This window comes from Balaenoptera musculus, chromosome 14, assembly GCF_009873245.2.
Source record: "Balaenoptera musculus isolate JJ_BM4_2016_0621 chromosome 14, mBalMus1.pri.v3, whole genome shotgun sequence".
In the NCBI taxonomy this organism is placed as follows: Eukaryota; Metazoa; Chordata; class Mammalia; order Artiodactyla; family Balaenopteridae; genus Balaenoptera; species Balaenoptera musculus.
Genome location: NC_045798.1, coordinates 50,952,074 through 50,976,799, shown reverse-complemented (window position 1 = coordinate 50,976,799; position 24,726 = coordinate 50,952,074). Strand labels below are relative to the sequence as shown.

General features: G+C 47.2%; 1 long non-coding RNA gene across 1 annotated transcript; it reads right to left on the bottom strand.

Moving 5' to 3' along the window:
* Positions 1 to 595: 595 nt before the first annotated feature.
* On the bottom strand, positions 596 to 24,665 carry LOC118906655. Its single transcript, XR_005022565.1, has 5 exons — positions 24,600 to 24,665; positions 15,264 to 15,487; positions 3,496 to 3,596; positions 3,315 to 3,389; positions 596 to 673 (listed from the first exon to the last, which is right to left on the bottom strand). It is a non-coding gene; the product is annotated as an uncharacterized LOC118906655 (long non-coding RNA).
* Between the last annotated feature and the right edge of the window lie 61 nt (positions 24,666 to 24,726).

The following is a 24,726-nucleotide window of genomic DNA, read 5'->3' as shown; positions in this document are numbered from 1 at the left end:
CTTCTCCGTGGTTGGCTCAAGGAGAGAGGAACATAAGGGGAAGAGAAAAGTTCTTACTAGATCTGTACTACTGTCATCTGGTTTGGTGCCTTCTGTGTGTGACTCATGTTCAGATGCTAATTTTCCCCCTCATAGATCTCTTCTGTGGGTTTGCCAGGACACCTCTAACCACAGTTTTCTGTCCTGGACTATGCTTCTTCCAGCTGGTTACTTATGACTCCTTCCTGGCTCCTAAGTCCTCCCCACACAGACCCTCTGTTGGGTTATCTCACTCCTCTGGGAGGGCCTCTGGGCAGAGTCCTGTTCAAGACTATGCAGTTGGCTCCTTCTCAGGGAGCTCATGGCTGACCCGTGGTGAGACCCGTGTTCCTTTGCTTCGAAAAGTGCAGTTGGCTTCTCTTCTTCCTCCACCCTCAGGAGAAGCTTTAATTATAATGTCTCACCTTTAGATTTTTCTCAAACAGCAGCCCAACACCTTCGAGCAGACATGGGTCAAATTCTCTGCCCCACTCCCTGCTACCTCTGCCTGGGAAACAACTTCCAAAGAAGGGGCCCCCAGTAGTTTTACTTGATCTTCTCTTATATATCCTAGAGCTAGTGGTCTTGAGCTAGTGGTTGCTTTTGTAGGTATAGTCTCTTAGTATGCACAGCACTGCTGATGTGGCCCCTGCTGCTGTGGATGCCAGGAAATGTCTCATTTACCATCCTGTTGTGCACTCAATTTCAGAATCTTCTGCATGACATATTTTTCAAGTTGAAGGTTCAAGGCTTGGAACCAACCCCACACTCATGGGTCCTGCTGAACTAGCTCAGGTCAAGTCCCCATCTGTGTGTGCTCAACCTTCTTTTCTGGGCCCCAGTAGGGACCCGGCTTTCTCTCCCTACACTGTCCTGCTCCCAGCTCTTGGCCTGCCTAACACACATTCCAGCATATCTCCAGTAGTCCATGGAGAGGGGAGAGGACACTGAAAGCAGCCAGTGCACGGTTCCTTTGCTGGGTCAGTTTCCACCTGACGATGCTAGCATGTTGCTCCTGTAACAGCGTCTGATGAGACTTGGTGCCTTAGCGTCTCATTACTGCTTATATCCTGAACTTTGGAGTGTTGAGACCATGATTTCTGGTTTGGTTACCAGCTGTGCAGCCTGATTATTTGGTAACCTTGGTATCTGCTTCTTGGGCTCAGCTTGAATCTCGATGCTGCCTCATAGAACTTTGCTCATGACAGTAACTGGAATATGGCAGTTACTCTTTAGCGAGTGTGTGCCGAGAACTTCTTTAGGCCCTTTTACGTGCATTAGCCCATTTATTTCTCCCAATAACTTTGAAAGATATACTACTGAGATTCAGAGAGGGTAAGGAACCTGCCCAAGCACAGCTAGTTCATTAACAGAATTGAGGATAACACTTCTGCCTAATTTCAGAGGGCATATTCTTTCCTTTGCACCAGATTTCAGATTTTTTGCTCAGGGCTTGGAGAGGATGCTGAGTTCTGGGTGTTTTGTGCCTATTTTCACTGACACTTGTGGGCAGGACAGTTTCCTTGGGGCAGGTTTCTGGTTTGCTCCCACCTTCCCTGTGGGGCACCAACAGTCCCACCTGAGCCACTTCCTTACTCAGTATTCACAATTCAGCTCCTGTCAACGCCCCAGCAAAAATACAAATTCAACTTGTCCACCCCTCACTAAGTAAGCCAGGTACGCTCCATGGAGAAAATTGTACTGATGTATTCGGAATTAACTAAGTTGATGACATTATATCTTAAATTATTCAAAATACATCAACATAGTTGATATAAAAGAGATATGGCTGTTTAAAAACATTTAAAGATGTTGGAGAGCCTGGGGCTAGAGTTTTGCTCAAACACGGCAAGTGGAGAGGAGCAAGATGTAGAATGCAGATTTCTATGAAAAATGTAGGGTAGAAGTGACTTTGCTGAAAAGCCTTGGTAGCCACGGGTTGCCATGGTAACGCTGGAAAACCGGATCTGAATTAGGAGGAAGTTCCTATAGGCTGGACTTTAGAAAAAGGAGAGGAGATCTTGTGTGCGAAGGGGGATGGGAGAGGTGGAGGAAGGGAAGGGCTGGGCTGAGAGGAGAGGGAGGGAGGGAAGTGGCTCAGGACAGAGAGGAGGAAAGGAAGGGAGGGGCTGGGGACCACATCCAGGTAGGGAGCCATCTCTCCAGGGTTTTCTCTTCTTCTTTTTACAAAATGTCTATAACTGAAAGTAGAAAAGACTGGTGCTGGCCTGGCAGGTGAGGTCGTTTCCTGCCTCTCGGACCCAGTGACTCCCTCACTCAGCCAGCCGTGTCTGCAGGCCTGTCGCTCAGCGCTGGGACAGGAGCGCCCGCGAGCCTCGCAGAGCCTCCCCAAGTCACTTGCAGCCTGGAGCTGGGCTGGTGTCAGCTAAGCGCTGGCTGACAGTTCTGGAAGGCTCTCATTCAGAAGCTGCCTGGAGGGAACAGGTCAGGCTCTCTTATTTGTTTTGAGCTAAAGCTCAAAGATAAACCAAACTGGAAGTAAAGTACTGTGTAAGAAACACTTCCAATCCTCTAAGAGCAAAAACAGCAGAAGGCAAGTTACCACCTACAAATAAGTGCTGGGCTTCAGGGACACTGAAGTTCTAGAGTGGGAGGAAAGGAAAGAAGTCCAAAGACTCTCCCAACAATGCTATTAACAGGCCAGGTCTAAAGTGGTGCAAGCTTTACGAAAGATAAAAACGAAAACACTGAGGTCAAGCCCCAGCTCTGCTACGTATTAGCTGTGTGACCTTGGGTGAGTTACTTAACTTCTTAGTGCTTTGGTTTTCTCATCTGCAAAAAAAGACATCATAGTAGTTCCTATCTCACGGGGTTGCTGAGAGAAATGAAAAGAATAGAGTGTTTAAAACTGTTAGCACTTAAATAATAAGCACTCAATACCCAGTAGTCCATGATTGGGTGTGTGATTACTATAACCAATCTGAGGAGCCATGGTCAGGCCCTGCCCATCAGGCAGGGTGTCACAGAACCTTTGGAGGACACCAGGCGTCACTGCCTTTCATGCTTCCACCTTGGTCTGAGGTCTTGATGTTGAGTATGTGGCACCCAGGGCTCAGATGCACAGAGTTTCGTTACATCTGGAGTTGGATGATTATACCATTAAGGACAATTAATTTTTACTTGTTTTCTTAAGAAAAGTTCAATTTGGTTAAGAAAATATAAACTTAAAGATTTGGAAAACTGTCTATAAATTTCCACAAGTGGAAGAGGTAAAATAGTAAAACGGTCCATTTGTTCAGGAAAATGAGCCCTAGAACAGGAGCTCTCTAACTCACCTCTCTTCTTGTTGAACTTGAGCCAGGAGATGGTCAGACGTGTTCTGACGCTTCAGACTAGAGCCCCTTGAGGACCTGGTGGGATCAGGCTTGTTCATTTCCTTAGTCCCCAGCCAGGCACATGGTGGGTGTTCACTAAACACTTGATAAATGGAAGGAATGACAAAATGTGAGAGCTCACCTCCAGAGGCTGCATCTCTCTTCCCAAAGGTAACCCCTTCCTGCTACTCCATCAGCTGAATCCAGCATGTGATGGCCACGTTAGTGCACAGCTAAGTTGTCCTGTGAGAAAAGGGAATTTCATGATAGAAACTCCACAGAGTTAAGGTAGCTTAACATGAACTCTGATATCACCCAGTTGGCTCAGTCCAGGTTTTAAGCATGAAACAGCTTTCCCAGGCACCCCCAGATCTCCATCCTCTCTGAAGGCTAGGCCTGGCCTCCTTCAGACTCCAGCTTTCAACATTCTTTTTTTTTGGCTATGCCTTGCAGCTTGTGGGATCTTAGTTCCCCGATCAGGGATTGAACCTGGGCCCTCGGCAGTGAAAGTATGGAGTCCTAACCACTGGACTGCCAGGGAATTCCTCAACATTCTTTATTCGAGCTGTTATCATCAAAAACAAACATTTATTGAAGACTGACTGTCATGTGCAAGGCTGAATTCCAAGAATTCAGGTAAGGTGGGTCAAAGCGCAGCACCTGATGGAGTTTAAAATGTTGTATTTGTTAGCTTTTGCTGCATAACAAACCATCTCAAAATGTACTGGCATGTAAAAACAATCATCTATTGTTTGTTCACAATTCCTTGGGTTGGCTTGAATGGCTTCTCTGTCCAGGATGGCTTAACTGGGGCTGGATGATTTAGGATGGCCTCATTCACACATCTGACAGGCTGGTTGGTCTAGGATAGCTTGGCTTTGGTTGATCAGCTGGGAAGATCCATCTCTGCTCCTTGTGTTTTCTAATCCTTTGCTGGCTAGCCCAGGCTCCTTACATGGTGGTGAGGATTATCTAATGTTCCAATGGCCAAAACAAGTCATATTTACATTCAAACTCAGACTCAAAAGAGTGAAGGCATAGACTCTGCCTCTTGAAGGTAGAAGTGGCCAGGGCAAGTCATGCTGCAAAAGGACACACATCTAGGCAGGGGAGAAACTACTGTGGTTGTTTTGCAAACTATCTACCATAGGTCTTATTGGGACAACAAGGGTGATACATAAAAACATAAATAAGAATATAAAATAGCACAGGACACCTGCCAGGTAAACTGCACAGAGGAACACAGATCTGAGTTGGGAAGGAGAGATGGAACTGAGATTGGATGGAGGTCGGGGAATATTCCAGCTGGAGGGAGTAGCATGGATGTGGAAATGCGTTTGACATGTTCAGGGGGCAGAGAATGTATGGCTGTGGGCATAGCAGGAAGCTCACTTAGGGGAAAGGGGAAACTAAGGACACCGGAATAGTCGAGACAGGGTCTCAAATCTGGCCTGGGTCTTGATGTAAGGCATTTGGGCTTAATTCTTTAGGCAGTAGGGAGCAGTGCAGGGTTTTGGTCCAGGGCGAAATGATACTTTACTCTGGAAATAGAGTGCAGATGGAAAGGAAGTTCTCTGATTTTGTCTATGTCATCCTGCATAGATGCACATCATGCCATGTGATCAAGCACAAGAGGGACTTTTTAGTGGTGGGTGGAGTGTAGTTCTTTGTCGTCAGGTTTTGCTTTGTTGTTGTTATTGTTTTTTACTCTATGTGTACCTGGGTTACCCCACCATCAAAATGAAAACAATACTATACTTACCTTCTAGGGTTGTTTTAAGGGTCGAATTCGTGAATGTATGTAAAGTGTTCAGCACAGTGCTTGGGTTTTTGTAATAATACAGAGTAGAAAGATTTTAGAAAGGGAGTCACAATAAGCAGGAGAAAAGCTTGTGTGTATTGCGGCTACTCCCCTCAGAAGGTCCCAGAGACCCTCTGTCTGCATAGGGGAGACCCAGTCATCCATCTCTCTGGATAAGCTTTCAGCTCTCTTCTGGGTGGAGGGGCAGGCTGGGGCAAGGGAGGGGAGAACTGGGGGAGCAGAAGTGACTGAGAACATGGGGTAGGGGGACACAAATAATCTCACAGAACACCAACATCAGAAAAGGCCACTCTGAGACCACGACAAAGTGAGACAACACAGGGCCACTTGATACCTTTGTCCAAGCAGGGGCAAACCAAAGTCACCGTGCCACCACAAACTTCCAAACAACACCCCCATCAGCTAAAATGAGTGACCGCGGCGTCTTTACCAAGCATAGCTTTATCCCTGCTCTAGTTAGCCCTCCCCAGAGAGAAGGTATTTGTTGAGATAAACATAGAATTGTCTCACTTTCTGTCCTTACTTTTTTGTGCAATCCATTGCTTTCTTGGATCCTTCCCAATCACCCCCAAAGCCCAAATTCTATAATAGGTTCTTGCGAACACCCTCTTACAGAGACGCTCCACAGTTCCCCACAGTGTATGTTCTCCCTCAGTGTGATGCTGATCACCCACAGGTGTGTTCCTGGGGGCCGTTGGTTGAAGGGCACTGACATCCTGTTCAGCGTTATGGGCACTTTCAATCCTAACTGCACTTTTTTTGGATAGACGGGGTGCATTAGTTACAGTTCTCCAGAGAAACAGAACAAATAGGATATATATATATATATATGTACAAATATAAATACATATAAAACAAAGGCTTTTTTAAGATTGATACATAGGTAGGTAGGTAGGTAGATAGACAGATAGTAGAAATTTATTATAAGGAATTAGCTGTGAGATTATGGAGGCTAAGTCCCACAGTCTGCAGTCAATAGCTGGAGACCCAGGAGAGCTGGTGGTGGAAGCTCCAGCCCCAAAGCAAGCAGTTTCCATACCCAAGAAGAGCCAACGTTTCAGTTTGAGTCCAAAGGCAGGAGACCGATGTCCCAGCTCAAGGGAATCAGGCAGGCTGTGTTTTTTTCCCTTAGTCATGAGAGGGTCAGCCTCTTTGTTCTATTCAGGCCTTCGACTGATTGGACGATGCCCCCCCATACTGGGGGGAGCCCTCTGCGTCACTTAGCCTGCGGATTCCAATGTGAATCTCATCCAGATACACCCTTACAGACACACTCAGAATCATGTTTGACCAAATATCTGGGCATCCCGTGGCCCAGTCAAGTTGACACATAAAATTACCCATCACACTGGGGCTTCATGTTGGCTGAAAACCTAAAGCAAGGCCTGGGTGCAGCCAGCATGCTGAAGTGTAGACCAGTGAACGAGCAGATGCTGAAACAGGAAGAACCCGGTGTGACCCCTGCAGCCATGTCTGTTGCCTTTGTCCCCGGGCGCTGTGTTCCTATTTTTGAAAGTTTGTCATAGAGGAGGTTTTGTGCAGGCACAGTGTGAGATGGAAAGTGCGTGCTGGTTTAGAGACTGTCTGCTTAGCCAAATAGTTGTAGGGCCCTGGAGACAGAGGGCGTCTCTGAGGCCAGGACCCAGAGGTGCCTTTCTTAGGGGCCCTTGGCATGGTCCACACAATGGAGGGAGGCTAAACGAAGGCACCTGGGAAATCTGGACAGGAAATGGGACATGACCCGGGAGGGTCAAGGTTGTCCAGCAGGTGGATGCCATGTTCAGGGCCGGAGTCATGAATGTGTGGCCTGTGCAGTAACACAGTAGAGTCGCTCCGTGCTTGATTTAATGCTCTGTTCCTCTGGGTTAGAACCTGGCAATTGAGGACCTGCTACTTTCCTTTTTTGCAGTTAAAGTATCTTAGTAAATTTAAAAGTAGAAACGTCAACCCCTCCGTCCCCTAAATCGTAACACCTTGTGTGTGGCTCTCATCCTTGCTAGAGGAAGATGGGGAGGCGTGTTAAGGGTGGGGTGGAGCCAGGAAGTGGTCGGTGGACACAGACGGTGGAGGAAGCCTAGCTCCAGGAAGTTCTAGAGGAGAAACGTGTGGGTTGCTCTGACTTGCCAGGAATTCCATCACAATTTTCCACATCCCCTCCTTGTCTGCTTTATGCCCAGCACAAGGCTTCAGGGTGCAGGAAACAGCAGCATTCAAGCATTAGTGGAGAATTTTAAAGTACCTGGATTTAAGCTAGCCAGTGTACCATTTACTTGGTCAATTTTAATATAATATTTTTCCATTTGGCTTCATTACCGCATTGTGACAGTATTGTTTTCTACTAGCTTGACTGCACATGAATCATAGATTTTGTTTTAGCACAGTTTTCATGTGAAACTGAATTCTGAGAGCCAACTAACCAACGTGCAAATCTACTTTTGGAACACAACTTGTTTGTAAGCTGAGACTATGCATATTTAAAATTAGTAGAATACTGTACCGCAAAATCCCAAAGACAGTTACAAAGCAAGAATGCCCTAAATACATCCTTCGGAGAATTACAGAGGTAACCAGTCTCCATTATGGCCTCAGTAATTGGCAATGGTGACAACAGGGGATATTTTGGGTTCAGGGTGGCATTGTGCAGTTTTCAGAGTTCCTCCTTCATGTAAGGCCATGAAATTGCATTTGACTTCATGCCACTTGGTGAGGTCACTGGAACCAGCTTTTGGTGTCTATTTTGACAGTGGGGAAAACCGAGGTCCCTGAGAGAGAGATTCCCTGGCTGGTCCACAGGCCGAGCGCGTGCATGAGCTGAAGGAGCCGTCGGATCCCCGCCCCTTAAGGATTTCAGGAAGCCAAGGATGCCTCCTTGCTCAAGCAGCTCTCTTGTCCTCCCTGGTCTCTGAGTATTTTTTTGCTTTTGACCGGTGTGTCTGGGCGAAGGTTTTTTGAGAGTAATCTCTACACATTTTTTGCTTCCTATATTTTCCCTCTTTCCAGCTTCTCGTCTGAACTGGGGCTGGCCCTGTCCTCATTCCCTTTGGGAAGGATGCAGTGGGCAGGCGAGTAGAGTAACCTCTAAGTCAGACTAACTCTGTCTTCCAAAGGTCTGTGTTCTCAGGTCAGACCCAGATCGTCTAGAATAAACACAAAATGAGAAGGCTTTTCCCCAGGGTAGACAGTGTCTCCTGGGCCTGGAGGAAGTTGATCTATTTAGTAGCTGAAACTGCTAGGACATAAGCAGGAAATGGCTTTACTTTACCTTCTTTCTCTGTCTTTAAACATATTTAGTTGAATTTCCATTCCTGACTTGACATCTCAAGCTTACTTTTACTTGGAGGGTGATAGACATCTAAGGCCACTTAGTTTAAAATGCCAACCCCTCTCCCCCATCTAATCCTTAATCTCTCTGCTCAGGACCGACATCCCAGCATCACAGGGAGAAAGGAGAATGGGCTGTCTCTTCACTCTCCCTCCTCCAGCTCTCAGTCTGCTCCAGAGCAAGCAAAGGCCACTTCCCTCTCTGGTCACTGACAATTCTTCTCTTTCAGTAGACTCTTCCATTTGAATGTCTGTCCTTCTCTTTCATCTGGACACGGAGCTGAAGGCATACGGCCAGTTCACCTCTCTAGGCGGTTCTATGGCGATGCCCTTGAGGATGTGAATGTGTGGAAGGGAAGGCAGGAGAGATGCACGCACGGCACTCTGTGGAGGCCTGAAGGCAGAGGGAGCTGTGCTGAAATGCTTGGCATCCTCTGGAGATGAGGCTGTGCCCTAAATACGTCCTTAGGAGAATTACAGAGGGAACTAGTCCGTGCAGGGCTTGAATCTTTCCTCCAGAGAAAAAGCTGGCAACTGGAGGCCACAAGCCAGACTTAGTTGTAGAGAGAGATGTCGTGTTTAGCATGGTGCTGTGAACAACTTGAATGTCACTCCAGTTTGTCGTCAACCCCGTGCTCTTTAGAGCTTGGCCCAGTGGGCCTGGCTCATGTCCACTCACAGCCTGGATCCTGGAGGCCTAGAGCATGTGACCCCGCTTGGGAAACAGGACCACAGGCTGCCACGGCCCAGATGCCCACTCCCCGAGGCACCCCGGAACAGATGCTGCAAAGGAACCCAGGTCCTGAAGAGGCCATTTGGGGACAGAGGACAAGAACTGGTTCTCCCCCACCACACATACCCTGCTGCTGTGTAACATGGGACAAGGACATTCAACATGGATAGCTCATGTTCTCCACCAGCCAGGAGGATCTGGGACCAGGAGTCAGCAACTAATTTATCACTAAAAAAATCAAATGACTTTTCTTTGCAGACTTGAGTTAGTGAGAGAAAGAAAATAGAAGGTAACAATTTAGGGCTTCCCTTGTGGCGCAGTGGTTGAGAGTCTGCCTGCCAATGCAGGGGACACGGGTTTGAGCCCTGGTCTGGGAGGATCCCACATGCCGCGGAGCAACTGGGCCCGTGAGCCACAACTACTGAGCCTGCGCGACTGGAGCCTGTGCTCCGCAGCGGGAGAGGCCGCGACAGTGAGAGGCCCGCGCACCGTGATGAAGAGTGGCCCCTGCTTGCCACAACTAGAGAAAGCCCTCGCACAGAAGCGAAGACCCAACACAGCCAAAAAAATAAATAAATGAATAAATTTTTAAAACTCAGCTTTAAAAAAAAAGGTAACAATTTATCAGGTTATCTTATTCCTCATGCCACCCCTCACCCATCCTTTCAAACATCTATTTTTTGTGGTCATCTTCACCATTAATCACAGTCATTGCTTTTAATGAGTGGATTTGTTGATCCATTCAGTCTTTCATCCATTCATTAAAACCAGGCACCCACCACCTGCCTGTGATAAGGACTTAGGATAAAAACAAGCGAACCATCAAAAAATAAAAATAAAAAAGTCAGAAAGCATCCCTGCCCTGGATGAGTCCACAGCTGGCAAGAGGAAAAGGTATGATCCTCAGAAACACGCTCGCCTCGGTCACAAGCAGACACATCCTAAATCATGGCCGTCCTGCTTCTTAATCTAAAAGTTACTTATTTAATAGCACCTCAGTGTGATGTGGATGAACTGGTCCAATGGCCACTATCCCCTACCCTCAACCAGCAGCCCCATCACAGGACTGAGCTGAGGATGGATGGGACGCTGCATGTGACATGCTGGGCGCAGGGCCTGGCATGCGGGAGGTCCTCAGGACATAGAACACCTGGGGGCTTGCAGGTTGGGTTCTCAGGCTGAACCCCGGCCTTCCCTAAACTTCATCAACCGGCTGAGCAGAGGGGAATGGAGTTGCTTATACTGGTGGCATAAAACCGCAACCTGACTTCTCCCTACACGGAGAAGCAGGGAAGAGTTTAAGATTGCCATGATTCCAAATTCCAGGGGTGATTTAAAACACGTTTCGAAACAACTTTTATGGTATTTACTCATTTCCCTGTAATTTTGCAATCAAAGCCATTAATCAGTCCCAACATAGGATTTCCAGTAATAGAACACTGAGTTTTATGGTCATTACAGGACGGTTGCATTAAAGAAATGCTGTATTTGAGATGCAACTGCCTTGAGTGAAATCAAAGGGTTTCTCACCCAGGCTCCCATTTGAGTCAGTTGCTCTCCTTTGTTATGAGATGTCTAGGTGTCTGCACCCAAATGTGGTTTGACATTGTCAACGTGCCATTACCTCTGAATGAGGATTTCAAACACTTTTTGAAATCTATCAGCAGGAAATCAATGGCACACGAGTTAGGAAAACTCATGAAGGATTCAATAAAGGAAGAATTTAGAAAGGCGCGGTTGGGTGTCAGGAAACCAGAAGGGAGAGTGCAGCTCCGGGGGCTGCTACAGAAGGAGAAAGCTTCACAGAGAAGTCTTCCTTGAGAGGACCTGGGTCCTCCAGTTGAGGGCTGTGACCTTGCCCTGAGGGAGCTAGGGGAATAAATACCCTACGTCCCTCTCCCCCACCCATCTCCTGCTCTGGTTCCCAGTTGGCTAAACCCACCTGGGCAGCAGAGGGCTAGAGAGCCCTTGATCTGCCCTTGATCTGGGTCAGCCGCCCGGGCAGAAAGCAGGAGGAAGAAGAGCAGAAGAGAGACCTGGAAGATCATCTGTCAGAGGAAGGTGTGTTTTTCAATTTTAGATACACATATTTGGGATGTAACATATAAAGGGGTTAACACTTAAAGAAAAACTAAAAAATAACCTGAGTGGCTGGTAAGCTGAAGAGTTGCAAAAATGCAACATGGGACTTTTAAGGCTAAAGTGTTATTTTAACTCAAACTAAATTTCAATCTAATGGGAACAAAAATATAATCACATAAAATTCACATGAACATAATGTCAGTTAATCAACACTGTGATCTGGTACCCACTGGGCCTGGGGGTGTGTGTGAGCTAAGTGGCTCTGACACTCAGGATCCAGGGGTCCAAGGCACCTGCTGTGTGTTACTCAGTCTTAGGCTGACAGCTGGTCTCCAGGGATTAGGTAGGAAGGGAATAACTATGCAGACACGTTGTTGTGCTGCATTTCTCTGAGGCAAGAAGTGAAAATGTGGTGCCTATCCCAACACCCTCACTAGGGCTGGGCTCTGTGGCTAAGAGAGTTTCTAAGAGTCACTGTCATCTTTGACCCCTGATTGCCAAGACCTGCTGGGACCTAATGTCCAGCCAGCCCAAGTTATGACAACAATAAAAGAATTAGGGAGGCAACAAAGAAAGGCAAGAAAAGGGAAGAGTAAACAAATAGCCAGGAGCCCTGGGCCAAGGCAGAACCACAAGCAGATACAAAGAGCCACTTGAGACTATACCCAGGGAGAAACAAGGATCAGAAAAGCGCGGAACTGGAAAACAGCGAGACAAGACGGCACTTAGAGACTTCCTGGGTTTTGGTAGTAAACGTGTTTATTTTAACAATTGCTAATAGCTTGGGTTTGGGCCATCAGAATCAACGCTCACTGCCCTTGGAAATACTGACAAACTCTCCAGTGATGGAAATGACTATCAACCTCACTATTTATTTTTGAAATGAAGGCATATTTTATTAATGAATTTGATTAATGAGTTCTAAAGATTTTAAAAAATAGAATGTGATGAAGCAGATAAAAAGGTGGTTTTTAGAAATTTACACTTGAGTAATTAATTCTGCTTGGGGGTGGGAGTGGATAGTATTCCCTTGAGGATATATTTGAATTAGACCCCGGTGGATTTCCAGGCCAAGTGCACAGCGTGAGGCCTGGGGCACAGAACAGCACATGGGTGTGGGGCTCAGGGAGTGAGTGGTGAGGCCAAGTTCAGAGGAGGCAGGACAGGGCCAGGGCTGGAAAGACAGGCCTCTTAAAATATGAGCGTGAGACTTGCTCTTTCCACCTCATGGGAGAGTGCAATGAAACGTAGGCAGAAATGCTTCCGATATTGAGACACTAACTTGTCATCCATGCTTCTAGAGTTTTCATTAAGAAAAAAAACTCAGGCCCGCCATTTTGCCAATAGGAAAACGGAGTAATGTTTAGGAGATACGCAGAACTGACATAGAACATATGCAGTCATTTATGAGACAAAGTTGTATACGAAAAGATGTTCTGCCTCGTATTTGTTTCCTAGCAGAACCACTGCTGAATGAGCAGATATTGTGAAGTTAGAAATTCATATGCCATACGCTAGGATGACTAGCCCTAAATCAGTCAACCTTCCATCAGGTGTTTGAGGCAATATAAGACAAGTAACTTATAATCTAGTTAGAGAGAAACATATAGAAGAATCAACAAGAAAATAACACAAGGCAGAATTTCACAAAGAGCTTAACTGGGTAGTTCTGGCTGTCAGGGTGACAGGAATTCAGAGACAGGCCCGGGTGGCGTGTTGACAGATTCTCAGGGAAGTCAAAAGAGATGCCAGCTAAGCCTGGAAGGATGGAAAGAATCTGAACAGTGCAAAAGACGTCAGGGTCTGGAAGAGTTAGTACTAATTCTCAGAAGCCATTGGTTTCTGAAATGTTTGGGTCAAATGAGAAAGAAGCTCTTGGTGACTTCAGCTCCATAAAGTACCACTAAAGCATCATCCAGACGCCAGCTTCATTCCTCCTGGGAGCTGTCGGGGATGATAAACAAGAATGACGCCGTCTGTTGCTGGTGAGGATGCTGATGCCAACAATAGCAATTGGGGTTGCCTGATGTTGACACTTTCTGGATTTTTTTTTTTTAAATCACAACCAAAAAATATCAAAACAGCCACAGATAACTCAACAAAACATTTATGGAATAAATAATACACAAAGTCTTCTAGAAAATTGAAGAGGAGGGAATACCTCTAAACCCAATCTATGACGCCAGTGTTACCCTAATACCAAAACCAAACAAAGAAATGACAAGGAAAGAAACTACAGACGAATTATTAACACAGAGGCAAAAATTCTTAACAAAATTTTAGCAAATCAAATCCGACGATATACTAAAAGGATAACACATCCTAACCAAGTGGGATTTCACCCAGGAATTCAAGATTGGTTTAACGCTCAAAAAGTACCCAATCTAATTCCTCATATTAACAGACTAAAAAGAAAAACTATATGATGACCTCAGTAGATGCAGAACAAGCATTTAACAAAATCCTACTTCTGTTCCTGATTAAAAACTCTCAGTGAACTAGGAATGGAAGACAACTTCCTCAACTGATAAATGGCAGCTATGAAAACCCCACAGCTAACATCAAACCTAATGATCAAAGATGAACGCTTTCCCCCTGTGATCAGGAAAAAGACAAGGGCGTCTGTTCTCATCCCTTCTGTTCAACATTGCACTGGAGATTCTGGCCAGTGCAATAAGCAAGAAAGAAGGATCAAAGCTTTGAGTGGCTCAGACCTGACACTGGAAGAGGGACCGGGTCCTCCAGGAATGCCTCTGATATCCTCCAGCACACGACCAGACATCTGATAAGTTGTTGACTCAAACCAGCTTGGCCACTATGTAGCTGTGAGACCTTAAAACGTCCCCTCCCTCCCCTCCCTCTGCCTTTGGATATTATTTCATTTTATTTTTAATTCTCTTAGAGCTTCAGGTTCCTAAGTGATGGGATGGGCATAATAGCCACCCACTGCAGATTTGTTGTGAAGACTAAATGGAATAAGCATATGCGTAAAATGCAAAGGGCCATTCCAGCATCGGTTTTGCTACATTCATGCTGAGTAGCAAGGGGAACTATGTGATCTGCTAAGAATGCAGGCTGGTAGGTGTGAGGGTTTGGGATTTGAGGAGCAAAGTGTAGAGTAGGAAGGGCTGGGGCTGGAGGTGTGGGCCCAGACAGGAGCAGGCTCTGGGGCAGCCAGCTGGAGCTGTGCCTCTTTTTCTCCTGGGAGGTGGGGGTGGGGTGGGGCATGGCGGCCAGTGGGAGGAAGGGATGGGGACTCCGGAGCCCTGGATCAGACCTGTTAGCAGGTCTCCTCCTTACTGCTCGGCCCCCTTTGCTGACCTTCAGAAGCTCCCTCCACCCCTAGAGGCTCCTCCTAATTCAGAGGAAAGTGATCTGATGAAAATAACCCACAGTGGGACACCAAGGGTGGTGACTCAACACTTGACCTCTTCTGGGAGCATCTGCTTTTTAAAAGAGCCCCAGGACGAAGGCAGTGCCTAAAGTGACTCACCAGGAGCGTGGGGAGGGCGAGGGCTGGGCCCCTGCCCATGAGATATTTTAGGTCGTGTTCTTCTGCACCGAGTCCCCTCCCCTCAGACTGAGTTGACTGCCTGCCTGCCCTGTAGCAGGGGCCGGGGGAAGAGACCTCAGGAGAGGATGAGGCAACTTAGCCAGAGGAAGCACCATGAAGGGCAAAGGTGAGGATGTGGAGAGGAAGGATAGATGTGTCTGTTTCACCGTCCATAACTGGTCGGGTGAGGAGGACTCAGTGATACAAAAGCCAGCCGGGCTGCCCAGCCACAGGGGAGTGGCCAGGAGGGCCGGGGGCTAAGGAGGGCGACACAGGCGTGTTTACGGCATGTGTGCGTTTGTCAGTGCGCAGCTGCGCATCTGGGCAGGGGGGAGGAAGCAGATTTCCATCGCTCTTAGAATGAGCGCCCGATCAGGTCTTTGTGTGAAGGAGACAAACCTTTAATTGAGGAATCATGAACCACTGTGCTCCAGATCTGGGAACAAACACTTGCCCTGTGAGACAGCTGCTTCCAACAGCGGGGAGCTGCAGGGCCTTGATCCGTCCACCACTCAGCTCGGCCAGTCCTCCTGCATACCTTGCATGGTTTTGAGAAGCTGTGTCACTTCTGAACATGTGACAGTTGTGGCATGGATCTAAGGTGTGGATCCTGGGAGCTTTAACTGTAGAAAACAATGAGGAATAAAAGGGTGTTTTAATCCTCTTTGGCTGTGATCTTTTTTAAAAAACCCAGGAAGGATGACAACTGATAATTGCTTCAGCTCTAGTTATCGTCAGTAACGATAGTTCTAGCGGTCCAATATCCAAACCCCTTCCTGAGTTTGGGGGCCCCTTCCCTCTACAGAAACTGAAAATGCCAGGTCCTCCTTCTCCAAGTCTCTCTTGCAGCTCAGGCCTGAGTACAGCCGCAGGCTCCATCCACCCAAAGACCGAGCTCAGACTTTGATGCAGTGGAGCGTCTGACCGAGGTGATGGCAGCCACCTGCCTTGCCCGGGCATAGAGGAGGTTGGTGCGTGTTGCCAAGCAGTGAGGTGACTCGCCCACAGTGGCCCAAGCATTGCCTCGTCCTTGGCTCATTTTGGACTCGGACCGTTTGTTCTGGTAGCTCAGCCGTGCTGCCTGGAACAAGATAACACCACTCTGGGCCCAAGAACTCTTCTTGCAAATGTCTCTTGCTCATTTGCCACCCACCTTTCCTAAACCCTTCAGCGGTCAGCGTCCTTGCTCCAGTTTAACCTCTGCACTTGAAGCCAGGCATCGATGGCCCACGTGTATACATCTGTTGTTTAGCGTCCACCCAGAGCTGGGCCTGGGCCTGGCACAGGGAGACACCAGAAAGTACATGACGAATGAAGCACTTCTTATGAGAATCACAAAAGGAGCCAAGAGTGTTAAAGATGAAAGCGGTCTTAGAGATCAGCTCTGCTTCAGAAATGAGGACTTCATGGTCCAGAACGATTTCACGCTTCACATGAGGTTTCCCTTTAGCATGATTTCTGCCACACTCCACTGCTTCCTACTAGCGGCATTTATTTGGCAAACACAGTAATTCATTATAAAGTTCAATGAAAAGTTCCTTGATCATTTGGAGTAATTGGAACTCTTATTTGGTGCTGGTGGGAAGGTAAATTGGGACAATCTCTTGCCACAACTATTGGCAGGATTTATTAAGCCATAGCCTATGATCCAGCAATTCCATTCTTGGGATTACTGACAGAAATGTGTACATGAGTGCATCAAAAGATATGTACAATGTTCATAGCAGTGTAATCCAACAGAACCCCAAAATCCTGGAAACCACTTAAATGTCCAGCAGAGGAATGGATACATTGTAGTGTATACTCACAATGGAAAACTACACAGCAATGAAAATGAAGCATGGCTACACGACTCAAAGAAGAACCTTTGAGTAGTGGGGAGTAGAGGGGATTGGCAATGGGCATAGACCAGGCGGCTTTAGAGGCACTGATGATGTTCTATTTCTTGAAGGATTACCAGGTGTTTACTCTGTAAAAATTCATCTCACTGTACACTTATGATCTGTGTACTTTTTTATGTGAGTTATCCTTTAATAAAAATGTTTATTTTCTAAAAATAAACAAGATTGGTTAACCCATTTTAGAGATGAAGAGAAAAGAATTTATAAGATTAAAAAAAAGAAAAAAGGTCTTTGATTCACCAAACTAAATCAAAGTCCATACATTGAAGCTCATGGCCCTGGTCCCTGAATGCTCACCCAAGGCCTCACTCATGGGCATCTGTGATGATTTTAGACATACTTCTAACACCTTTGGGGATCTGTCACTTTAGTCCACAGCATATCAAAAACAGAAAATCTGCTAAGTGTATGGATGTGCTAGGAGAGAAGTCTAAAGCCAACGCTTTAATGGCAGAAATGAAAATCAGAAGGCAAGAACTCCAAGTGCATATTGGTCAGGGCCATTTAGTACGGGGAAAATGCCTTATACATCAGCTACAATTCATGAGAAGTTCCTTGTCTTAGAGAAGAGTACAAATGTTCAGATGTTCAATTCATACTGACGATTCCCAATCCTTACAAAAAGTTCAGATCCTTAGTGTAGAAGGTGGAGAACCAAATAGATCATTTCAGAAATTGCTCCACAACAGGATCAGAGAATTGCAGAGGTGAACACGGGCTAAGGCAAGAGGCCAGGAGCCATTCTGCACACAGGTCCAGGGATGGGCTCAGAGCAGCCGTGGCAGAGCTGGGGGTTGTGGGGTGAGGGCGTCCAGGAGCCCTGAGAGAAGTGAGATGGAGGCCAGGGCAGCTGGACTTGGTCAGGATCCATTCAACATTCAAGGGTGCCCCAGTAAGAGTTAAAAAGAAAAGATAACGAGACCGGTCATAGGGCATCATAAGTAGTTTGAGATTTTATAGAATGTATAGTTTTCTAAAAAATTGTGAGCGCCATCACACATTCCATTTCTTGCTCTTCTAAACAATGGCAGGTGGAAGCCTCATCAGCAAGCCAGGCTTCCTTGGACAAGGCTGGGGTGGGGGCTTCTGTGCCCTACAGGCCTCTGGGCCTCCCCAGTGGTCCACCGATGAGGAAGGTGGCCGACGCTCTTCCTTTGCCTGGAATGGGTTTCCCTCCCTCCGCCGGCCATGCGCTTTTCTGGCCCTGCCCCTGTCCCCAGGGCTGGGCACACTCTGGGACCTGGGCTGGTTGGTTCACCTGCCTTGGGACAGGAGCAGCAATGTCTTGTGAAGACGTAGAACAAAAGGCCCCTGAGAGGAGGTCTCAGCTCCTCAGAGCCTTTTGAGGATTTCTTTGCAGGCTTAGAAAATGAACATCACCGAGTCTCCATGTCATCACTGTTTTATTCCACAACCAACTGTCCCCAAAGCTTTTGGACTGACTGTCTCCACTACTATCTCAGAGTACAAGTACAGCTGACGGAAAAAAAAATGTCACGTGTGAATGAAAGCAAACAAAACTCAACAACGTAGCGGCAGAATTAGGAACAATGATACGGGGGGAAAATTGAAGCAGGCTGACAGTTCAAGAAGGGAGGTGTTGTCACAGCCTGGGGATTAGCAAATTTGAGGTTTGCAGAGAGCAAAATAGGGAGGGAACCTCAGAGATGGCGGAATTATAGTAATTACAATTGTTTTCTTTCTCTATAATATGCACAAAGAGTAAATGTTAAAACAATAATTCATTTTAAGTAATGGGTGGGGCCTCAAGAGACAAGAGAAGGACCAGTGCTCAGACGGGGTTTACAGGGGCAACAAGGATGAGGAAAACACCATCCCGGGAGCATGATCCTGGCTCTCAGAATTAAAGGGAAGAACCCCACTATTCGGGGAGAACTTTGTCAGTGTTTGGGGGCCACATTTGTAATGTTAAATTAGTGTTTATAGAATAGGCATGGCTTTAAGGAGTAATTCCAGTAAGCATAGGGGCCCTTAAAACTATTTTCTCTCATTCAGACTCTGCAAAGCAATATTAACTGTTGAGGTCAAAATTCAGAGAGGAGATTGCGTGAGCCTGGAGCCGCCAGGTGTGACTGCGCGGGAGGTGCAATGCCTGACTCATTGCCCGACTCGAGGGGTCGCCATCACGTTGTCATCGATGTAAAAGGTGCATCTGGAGTTGAGCTGTGCGCAGCCTGCCCACGGGTACGTGGCAGCCACAGCAGGCCCGTGGCGTGGCCAGTTTCTTCTGAAAGTTTCCTTATCTGTCCTTTCTCATGATACTATTGAACGTTGCCTTTCCCAAACTTTCCTATGACCCTTCCCCAAGCCTCTGGCCCCCACCCGCCACCGAGCAGAAGATGTCACCTCCCCCTTCCCGGAGAAACCCTGGCTAAAGGATGGAAGTCACGTTAACTTCCTGCCACCTCATCTGAATGTGGCTCTCCACCTGGACCCGCCTTTGCCTGTCTTTCCCCCGACCCCCTAGCTGCAGGGGCAGCAGTGGCCTGCCCCTCACTCGTGCTCCTCACCGAGGCCTTCTCAGGACACAGCCCACAGTAGCAGGCGAGTCCCTGGCCTGCACAAGAGGGCCCTCTCCTGGCCATGCCCTTCTGCTCCCAGTGGAGGGAGGGACACACGTCCACCCTGGTCCTCGCCACCCCCCTTCCTGAACGTGCTCTGGATACCGGGGACCCCAGGATGTCCTGCCCAAGTGGCCCCAGATGGCCTCTGTGGGCCTCGTCCCTGGGTTCCACGTGTACAGCCCCAGGCCCAGGCGTGGTAGAGAGGCGGCTGTTTGTGAGGGTCGGGGAGAAGATGGGCAGGTTTCCACACATGTGCACACGTGTAGCCTCATGATGCCCGGTGGAGCAAGGGCTGAAAGGGAGGGGGCCCGGCGCTGGCATGGCTGTCTGCATGCCACCACGTCCGCAGCAGAACTCCACGGAATCTGAGAATTCTAAATTGAGCTCTGGTCTTCTGAGTTGTGAAGGTATGTTTGCTGAGGTAGAAGGGTAGAAGGTATCTTATTTTACAGTTCATTAGCTTGATTTGTGCTTTAAATAGCAAGACACGTGGTAAGTAGGCCTCCATTTGTATTCTTGCCCTGGACTCTGCAAATGTTAGCGTCAGGCCTATTTTCAATTTCTCTCTTTCCCCCCTTTAAATATTTCCATGCAGCTGTCAGGTGAAAAATTAGCAAACAACTATGTGAACCAGGGCCCCTCCCCACCCCTCTCTGGCCTGAGTTCTCTCCTAGACAAGGATCGTTTAAACAATAAGGCCCTCCGCAACCATCACTAGGGTCTGCAAGGCTCGGGAAAACAGGGATGAAGAAACTGCCTCTGCCCAAGTGAGCCTACAATCTGCATGACATAACGTGTCTTGTGATCGAGGAAACAGGCCGCTGGGAGCGCCTCCTTGAGGGACATCGCACTTGGTTTAAAGGTGGGAACGGAGATCAGAGAAGGTTCCTGAGAGGTGATGTCCAAAGAACAAATCCAGACAAGATTGTGATCATCTCTGAGGGGCTCCATCAGCTTCTGGTTGCAGTGGGGCTAATTCGGCCTGCACATCCCTACGGAACAGGCACTGCACGCTCGGCTCCTCTCGCGGCGGCTGTGGGTTGGGGATTCTGAGGGTCTCGACTGCAGCTTCAATGTTACTTTGCATCACCAAGGAGTCCCATACCAACTGGAGCAGCCACTGTTCATACAGTGAGCAAGGCCCATCGTACTTCGCACAAGTTATCAAGAGAAGGGGACAGCGTGTCTTCCATCCAATAGCATGATCCCAATACCCACTACTTTTCCTGAAATTGATGAGACAATTGAGTAGATGCTTTACATCTCAGGTGAGATGGGGTAGCTTAACAAGCACATTAGAGTTGACCCTTGAACCACATGGGGGTTGGGGGCCCACCCACATAAAACTGAAAATCTGCATATAACTTTACAGTCAGTCCTCCAGATGCACAGTTCCACATCCGTTGATTCAACCAGCCGAGGATTGTATGGTACTGTAGTATGTATTTATTGAAAAAAATCCTTGTGTAAGTGGACCCATGCTGTTAATTTATCTCCAGCAATAGATATGGAAGCACGTGAGCCACACCTGAGGCAGCACGTGTGGAGTCCCTGCCTGTGCCCCCGGTGTGCAGTGATGGCGCCGCCAAGGTGGACGTGGAACACATTTCTCCCCAGCCCAAAGCTTCTCCTCCTTGAGTGGATGTGCTCCCGCGTTTCTCTCACCCTCGTCGTTGCTAATCATCTGTTGCTGCTCTGCCACTCAATCCTTGAGGACTCTGGCAACTGCCCACAGGGAGTTTCTGTCCAGCGGAAAAGACAAATCTATTGTCTCTCTTCCCCTGCTAGACTGGGGGCTTCCTGAGAGCAGGGACTATTCTGTTTTGTTTGTCCTCGTCTCTATCCTCGGGGCTGGGCATACTACAACTGCTTAATTGATAGCAGATGACTAAGAGTGATGGGAGCACGGAACAGGAGTTTTAACCAAACCAGAGGGATGGGGAAGGCTAAAATAATAGCATGTCAGCCAAGATAGGAAAAGTGGGTGGAAATAAATGAGACCCCAGGAGGGTGGTTTGGGGAGAAAAGCAGCTTCCAGGCAGAAGCAGTAGCAACATGGGTAAAGGCCCTGAGGGAGGAGGGAACACAGCTGGTTGGTGGAACTGACAAAAGTGAAAACTGGACTGGAGTGCAGAGAGCTGGGTGAGAGGCAAGGCTGGAGAGGTGGGTAGCTCTCTGAAGGCCTGTGAATCCATGTTGTGGACGTTGGACTTCATTCTAGGGAACATGGAAAGCCACTGAAGGGTTTCAAGTAGAGGACACGATCGAAACATTGCACATCTGTATTGTTGAAGAGGTCATATGGAATTGTATGTGGGAACTGGGTTGGAGGGACCAGAGGTGAACCAGAAAGATAAAAAGGCAACGTAGGAGTCCTCAAGGGAGATGACAGTGGCTGGAGTGGTGTTATAGTGTGGAGGTGACCGAAGGGGAGGAGTCAAGGATGACACCCAGGTTTCTAGTTTGAACAACTGGTGAATAATGGTGGCATTTGCTGAGATAGGAGGTGCTGAAGGGGTGTGTTTGGAGGAGCAAGGAGGAGGAGGAATTGTTTTTGCCAAGCTGAGTGTGAGATGCTGAGTGTGATAAGCATCTGAATTTACATCTAGGCAGGGAATTTTATATCTGGCTACGCATCTTTGGAGAAAGATCCAGATAAGAGATGCAAATCTGAAAGCCATCTGCATTTATATACATATATATATATTTTAAATTTTTGGCTGCCTCGGGTCTTCGTTGCTGCACACAGGCTTTCTCTAGTTGTGGCAAGGGGGGGCTACTCTTCGTTGCAGTGTGCAGGCTTCTCATTGCGGTGGCTTCTTTTGTTGCGGAGCATGGGCTCTTGGCACGTGGGCTTCAGAAGTTGCAGCAGGTGGGCTCAGTAGTTGCGGCACGTGGGCCCTAGAGTGCACGGGCTCAGTAGTTGTGGCTCGCGGGCTCTAGAGCACAGGCTCAGTAGTTGTGGTGTGTGGGCTTAGTCGCTCCACGGCATGTGGGATCTTCCCGGACCAGGGGTTGAACCTGTGTCCCCTGCATTGGCAGGTGTATTCTTAACCACTGCGCCACCAGGGAAGTCCCTGATCTGCATTTAGATGGTACCTGAGGCCCCATGAGTTGGTGAAATGTCTGGGGAAAGTATAAACTGAGGAAGGCAGAGGGCCTTTGACCAAGCAACAAGGAACTCTCGATCTGCAAGAACTGAGAAGGAAGAGCTGGTTCCAAGCCTGGCTGATCATTAGAATCACCTGGGAAACTTAAAAAATGTGTATCTGCTGGGGAGGATGTGTCTACATAACCTATATATATATATTTTAAATGTTATTCATTATTATTTCTTTTTTTTTAATATTTATTTATTTGGTTGTGCTGGGTCTTCGTTGCAGCATGCAAACTCTTAGTTGCAGCATGCATGTGGGATCTAGTTCCCTGACCAGGCATTGAACCCGGGCCCCCTGCATTGGGAGCACAGAGTCTTAACCTCTGTGCCACCAGGGAAGTCCCACATAACCTATATTTTGAAAAAACTATAGTATGATTAGAAACCATTTGGTAGAAGAAAAAAACTGTCAAAGAGAGGATCAGTGGTTAGGAAAAAAGGAAAATAAAAGAATGGTGATGTTCCAGATGCCAAGGGAAGGAGTTCAGGAAGAAAGGGATTAGGCAAAATCAGGACTGAATTTTCCGCTGGGAAGCCAGATGGTGAGACACCCACTTGTCAGATTCCTCTCTAGTAGGGGATTGGTGTTTGAACTCAGTAAAATCTACTAGGGGATTATGGAAAGGTGCCCAGCAGAACACCCTGTGTTCAATGTCCTCATACAGGCATGCACAGAGTGGGTGCAGGGGAAGGGGAGGGAAAGGAAGGTGCATCAGGTGGCAGGGAGCTTTTCATTGGAAGTAGCATCTGAACTGCAGCATTCCTAGGAGAGGAAATAATGGGAAAAAAACTATGATGAGTTAAGAGAATGATGTACACTCTAGGCAAGAGTTAGTCCCTGACTGCAGGGACTTAAGTGTTGGGAATGGAGCAAGAAAAGGGGTCAGAGCCCAGTTATTAAGGACTTTATATGCCAAGGTAAAAGAGCCCTGAAGAACGTAAGAAAGTAAGTGGCACGATTAGATTTGTGATATAGTTAGCCCATTCTGGCAGCCAATGTGAAGGATGGCCTGGAGTCAGGGAGAATTAGGAAAAGATGGAAGCTCAAACTTCCATCAAGAGGCTGTGACACAATATTGTAAATCAACTATACTCCAATATAAAATAAAAATTAAAGTAAAAAAAAAAGAAATTAAACAAAACAAAACAAACAAGAGGCTGCAAGAGGTGTCTTGCAAGGATCCAGATGAGGGGTGATGGATTCACCAGGATAGGAAGAGAAGTGAGTGGGTAGCTGACTGGAATGAGAAGAGAGTAAACCCAGGAAGCCAGGATCAACACCTAGTTTCTGGCTAGGTGAGTAGTTGGTGGGAGATGTCAGTCTTTGAGATAAGGAATAAGGAAGACTAGATTTAGGGGAAGATAGGGGTGGAGAATGGAGTACAGGAGGGAACATTTCAACACTGGTAGGTATTCCTTTCTCCAAAGGAGAAAAGATGTCAGTAACATTATTACTGGTTTCCTATTCTCTTTCTCTCACCTGTAAGTCATTCTGCAGCCTATTTCCTTCAAGTATCCAGATTCATAAATACTACTTTCCTGTATCAGAACACAGAAGCTTCAACCAATTACTGCAAGGGGTTTTCATTTTTTAATTACTTCATTTAAAAAATACTTATAATGTACCAACGACTTGCAAGGCACTCATGAACCTGGGAAAGAAAAGTAAGCAAAACATAACAGGCCTTCCCCTTTTAGAGCTTACTTTCTAGCAGAAAACAAATAAGAAATGAACCAACCAATTATAAACCATGTAATTTACGTCATGAAGATTTGAAGAAGTATAGAGTATCATGTGGCAAATAACAAGAGGGACGGGTGTTCCACTGAAGTTCATAAATAGGCTTCAGCAGATTTGTGAACTGCTTAACTCTGTATGTAAGATTTTGTCTGTGCCTGTATAATTTGGGGGGGGGCAGAAAGGGGAGCTGAGATGCTCAAAGAGGTCCGTGACCCCTTCAAGGTTAAGAACCACTCTACCCTTCAAATCCATCTGGGCACCAGGGTACACAAACTTCTGCGCGACAAGGCCGCGACTAAGGGGAATGCTGGCAGTCTGGCGGTCTGTCTAGTCCACAGACAATGACCTTACCTTTACACTTAGAGACATCAAAAGCGATCAATCTTCTGATTTAACGTGAGAAGAGACAACGTGGTGATTAGCTTTTAAAAAATCCAGTTATTTTAAAAAGATCACGGGATGTTCTAATCCTCAATCC